Below are 6001 nucleotides of genomic sequence, written 5' to 3'. Positions count from 1 at the left end.
TTTGCTATAAAATTATTTGCTTATGTGTTAGGTTTCCCCATTTTAATTTGTCTTTGAGGTGAACCTTTTTCCCTGCCCACATGTTCATTAGCCATTTGTATTTTTTCTTTTATGAGTTTTCTATTTTATGTGCTTTGCTCATTTTTCTATTGGGAATTTAGTGTTTTGCTTAGAATTTAGTGTTTTGCTTATCAATTTGTGTGTGCTTCACATATAAAAAGATATGAACATATACGAAAAGGTAGGATCCTTTTGGTAAAAGCTTTATTGAAATATAATTTACATACCATACAATTTTCAAATTTAAAGTGTACAATTTACTGTTTTTTAGTATACTCGCAGATTTGTGCAACCATCCTCACAATTTTTTTAAAATTTTCTTATTATTTTTTGAGATGGAGTCTCATTCTGTTGCCCAGGCTGGAGTGCAGTGGTGCAATCTTGGCTCACTGCAACCTCCACCTCCCAGGCTCAAGCAATTCTCCTGACTTAGCCTCCTAAGTAGCTGGGATTACAGGCACCTGCCGCCACACCCGTCTAATCTGTGTATTTTTAGTAGAGATCAGATTTCACCATGTTGGCCAGGCTGGTCTCGAACTCCTGACCTCAAGTGATCTGCCTGCCTCAGCCTCCCAAAATGTTGGCATTACAGGTGTGAGCCATTGTGCCCGGCCCTCACAATTTTAGAACATTTTCATCACCTCACAGAGAAACTCTATACCTTTTAGCTATCACACCTCGGGCTCCCACATCTCCTCCCTTAGCCCCCCACCAAAGAATAATCTGCCTTCTCTCTCTATGGATTTGACTATTCTAGATATTTAATATAAATGAAATCATATAATCTGTGGTCCTTTGTGTCTGACTCCTTTTACTTAGATGATTTCAAGGTTAATCCATGTTGTAGCATATATTAGAGCTTCATTTGTTTTTATGGCCAAATGATACTCCATTGCATTGATATATCATATTTGCCCAGCTACTTGGGAGGCTGAGGCAGGTGAATCACTTGAAGCTGTGAGGTGGAGGTTGCAGTGAACTGAGACCGTGCCATTGCACTTCAGCCTAGGCAACAAGAGCGAAACTCTGTCTCGAAATAAATAAATAAATAAAAATAAAAGAAGAAAGCTGCCATAAATGTATATGTTTTTGTATGGATATATATTTTCATTTATCTTGGGCATACACCAGGAGTGGAATTGCTGGGTCAAATGGTAACTTTTATGTTTAGCTATTTGAGGAACAACCGGACTGTTTTCCACAGTGGCTGTACCACTTTACATTCCCACCAGCAGTGTGTGAAGGTTCCAGTTTCACCATATCCTTGACAACACTTGTTACTATCGATCTTTCTGATTCTGGCCATCTAGGTGGGTGTGCAGTGATATCTCACTGTGGTTTGATTTGAATTTCCCTTATGACTAATGATGTTGAACATCTTGGCATATGCTTGTTGGCCATCTGTGTATCTTCTTTAGAGAAAAGTCTATGGGGACCCTTTGAATAAATAGTTTTTTTTTTATAAGAGGGACTGGGGCCAGGTTTGAGGCTTGGTTTCCAGCTGTGTGACTTCTTGGTTTCTTAAACTATGAGCTTGTTTTCATGTCTTTTGAGTTGGGCAAATAACACCTATTTCATAAGGTCATTGTGTGGCTGAAATGAGAAAACATGCAGGTAGCATTTAGCAGAGTTCCTGATATGTAGTAACTATATAATAGATTAGAGCTGTTTTCATGATTTTTTAAAAGGTAACAACACAATAACAACTATGTTTTCTATGACCTGGCATTCACATGTAGGATTTAAGAAAACAAGTTTTCAGGAAGATTAATATGGCCATGTTATATTAAATGGACAGGGACACCAGTTTGGAAATGACCCAAGAGTTTAAGCAAAAAAATAAAGGAAATGAGAAAAGAATGTTCTCTGCCCTTCTTTCCTATCAGAGACAAGGATTTCCTCCTGTCCTCAGCCTCAGCAGCCCTAGAAACGAGAGTGATCTTGCTGCTTTTTCAATCTGATCAAGGATTTTTTAGTCATCTTTGTATATTAACTTACCCAATACCTGGGGAAATAGTGATGAATATGTTTTGGATTTTTTGATTAACACATCATAATAATGTGAGGAATTTTAAATGTGTTCATTAACTGTGTTTCTGTGGAGGAAGATGGCACATAAGGCTTTGGTAATCTCAGGGTCATTTATATTATCAATTAAAACAATTTTATACCATACCTGTGCATGCATTCATTTAGTACATACTTATGAAGCCCCTACTATGTGCCAGGCACTGTTTTAGGCTCTGAGAATACAATGGTGAACACAAGGTCTTTGCACTAAAGGAGTTTATATTCTAAAAAGGTGAAACATTCAAAGTCCATTCATTCAACAAATATTGAGTACCAACTGAATGCTGGACACTATTTTAGATGCGTGGGATGCATTGGTAAACAAAACAAGCCAAATTCCTTGTCCTCATAGGGCTTACATTTTAGTGGGAAGAGACAGACAATAAATCATAAACATAACAAATAAGGAAACTATATAATATGTTAGAGGGTTATAGCTGAGTGGGGGTAGGGAGTTGGAATTGCAATTTTTAGATAAGTGATCAGGGCTGGCCCCATTAAGACATGGAAGGAGGTGAGGGAGTGAGCTATGTGGCTATCTGAGGGAGAATGTACTACGCAGATGGAACAGCCAGTGCAGAGCCCCTGAGGCAGGAGCATTCCTGGCAGAAATAAGGACTGCAAGGAGTGCAATTAGCAAAGGAAAAGGTAGGAGGAGATGAGGGTAGAGGGGGAGCGGAAAGGGAATAGATCAAAGATCCCATAGGGTGTTGCCCAGTGAAGAGGCCACCATTCACGTCTGCAACAATTAAGTGCTGAATATATTTCTTGCTAACCAGAGGACAGCAGTACTTGTAAGACAGTGTCTCTGAACAAAGGAATCTGTGAATCTTATATAGTGTTTTGGGAAGCATGGGGTTCGGAGGTTGGGATACTCTTAGAAGCTGGACTGTTTAGAGATGAGTTGACCTTTAGATGTGGAAGAAGGATTACTAGAGTGTGGCTGTTGCTGATTGGCTAATTTTCAGAAGCAAGTCACTGATCAGGAGATTGTTATTGATTGAGTAAAACAGATTCTGGTTGTTTCTTGTCACTATGACCAAAGAACAATCAGTATCTTTTTGTTGTTCAATTTGGAATGAAGGAACTTGCCACTCTGTCTTGCAAGGCCACTGGAAAGTCTTTGTCTTTTACTTTGACGGAAATGAGGAGTTAATAGGGGATTTTTGAGCAGTGGAGTGACAGGATTTGACTTATATTTTCAGAGGATCTGAAATCTTGGCTGCTGTGTACCAGAGTGGAAGAGGGGAGACAAGTCACTGCAGTCATCCTGATGAGAGATGTATTAGGTTGTTGTTGCATTCCTGTAAAGAAATACCTGAGACTATGTAATTTATACAAAAAGAGGTTTAATTGGCTCACGGTTCTCCAGGCTGTATAGGAACCATAAGGCTGGCATCTGCTTCTGGGGAGGCCTCAGGAAGCTTCCAATCATGGTGGAAGGCAGAATGGGAGCAGGAACTTCACAAGGCAAAATCAGGAGCAAGAGGGAGAGGGGGAGGTGCTACACACTTTTAAACCACCACATCCCAAGAGAACTCACTCAGTATCTCGAGGACAGCATCCAGGGGATGATGCTTAACCATTCATGAGAAAGCTACCCCCGTGATCCAATTATCTCCCACCAGGCCACACCTCCAACTCCGGGGATTACATTTCAACATGAGATTTGGCTAGAACATCCAAATCCTTTCAGGAGATGTGACTTGAACCACGGTGGTAGTAGTATGGGCAATGAGAAGTGTTTTCTCCCTTTTTTTTTTTTTTGAGACAGAGTCTTGCTCTGTCACTCAGGCTGGAGTGCAGTGATGCAATCTCAGCTCACTGCAGCGTCCACTTCCCGGGTTCAAGTGATTCTCCCATCTCAGCCTCCTGAGTAGCTGGGACTACCAGCATGCAGCACCATGCCCAGATAATTTTTGTACTTTTTGTAGAGACAGGGTTTCACCATGTTGGCCAGGCGGGTCTCAAACTCCTGAGCTCAAGCAGTCCACCCTCCTCAGCCTCCCAAAATGCTTGGATTACAGGCATAAGCCACTGAGCCTGGCCTGTTTCCATTTTAGATATATGTACTTATAGCCAACAAATAAACAAGATAATCCAGTTAGGCTAAGGGTATTGGAGCAAATATAATCATATTTACCTTTACATAGAATAATATAGCTGGATGACAGGATAGAGAGTAACTGGGTGGGGCTACTTAAGAAGAAGGGATCAGGGAAGTCCCTCATTGAAGGGGCAAGACCTCAGTGATGAAAAGAAGCCAGTGAGGATCTTAAGGCTGGTGCGTGTGTGAGGAGCAATGCATAAGCCAGTGGGTCTAGAGGGTGGTGAGGTCAGGGTTGACGAAGAGCCACAAGCCGGGTGGGAGAGGGAAGCTGAAGCCAGATCCTTCTAGGCCTCAGTGCATAGAATGGATTGAGAAGAGTGGAGCAAGAGAAGAATCAGGAAGGTGGAAGTGGAGACAATATTCTACTAGACATTGTCCTCATGGGAATTTTACGAGACCTCACTGAAGTGATGAAGTAAAAACTGAAGTCTTCATGGGGCCAGGGATTCTGTTTCATTGTTTGCTTAATTATGACGCCTAGAGAAATGGCGATATAAACTAACTGGCAGCTGTGGTGTACAGACTCGAAATAAAGACACTCAATTACCTGTCTCTGACTTTTAATGCAAAGACTAGGTTAGCTGCAGTGTTTTTTCCAAGACTAAATTATGATCTTGGCCTTCCTCTTTCACCAAGTCATCAGAAAAATGGTTAACATTTATTGGGGGCTTCCTGAAATAGACACAGAAGAAACAGAGAACACAGGTTGGTTGTCAAGGCAGGATGACCTAGGATCCAACTGCAGAGGGGATGTGGACCGGGTTCCATTTCTCCTAGAGTTCTGGCTCCTCAGGGTAAGGAGAGTGATTCATTCACCTTTGTAGCCCTTGGGCTCCTAGTACAATGCCTGCAGAATGTAGGAGCTGATATTACCTTTTAGTGGAATTTGAATTAAGCACGTAGTTTAGATCCACAGTACTGAAATGATAAACTATTAACTCAGAAAAGTAGTCATCTTCACATCTTTTGGTTCACCATCCAGAATTGGGAGAAGGATTAGTCATCTTTCTCCCAATTCTTTTTTTTTTTTTTTTTTTTTTCTTTTTTGAGACAGAGTTTCATTCTTGTCGCCCAGGCTGGAGTGCAATGGTGCGATCTCGGCTCACCGCAACCTCCGCCTCCTGGGTTCAAGTGATTCTCCTGTCTCAGCCTCCCGAGTAGCTGGGATTACAGGCATGCGCCACCACGCCCGGCTAATTTTGTATTTTTTAGTACAGACGGGGTTTCTCCATGTTGGTCAGGCCGGTCTCGAACTCCCGACCTCAGGTGATCGGCCTGCCTTGGCTTCCCAAAGTGCTGGGATTACAGGCATGAGCCACCACGCCCAGCCCCTTCTCCCAATTCTATTACTTTATATTTCCTGCCTTTGAACCTTTGAACACATCATTTCACTCCTTAATCTCCACTTTATGGGTAAGCATAGAGAAAGGGAGAAATTAAACTCACGCCAATTTTTCCTTTTTTTTTTTTTAAGCAAATAACACCTTTTAAATGTTTGATGGAGATGGAAGAAATTCATGCTATATAAAGATCTTAGGATAACTTTTTTTTTTTTTGAGATGTTGTCTTGCTCTGTCGCCTAGGCTGGAGTGCAATGGTGTGATCTCGGCTCACTGCAACCTCTGCCTCCCGGGTTCAAGCGATTCTCCTGCCTCAGCCTCCTGAGTAGTTGGGATTACAGGCGCCCACCACCACGCCCGGCTAATTTTTGTATTTTTAGTAGAGACAGGGTTTCGCCATGTTGGTCAGGCTGGTCTCGAA

The sequence above is a fragment of the Gorilla gorilla genome, chromosome 10 (assembly GCF_029281585.2).
Source record: "Gorilla gorilla gorilla isolate KB3781 chromosome 10, NHGRI_mGorGor1-v2.1_pri, whole genome shotgun sequence".
NCBI lineage: Eukaryota > Metazoa > Chordata > Mammalia > Primates > Hominidae > Gorilla > Gorilla gorilla.
Note: the sequence above shows the minus strand (reverse complement) of the source record.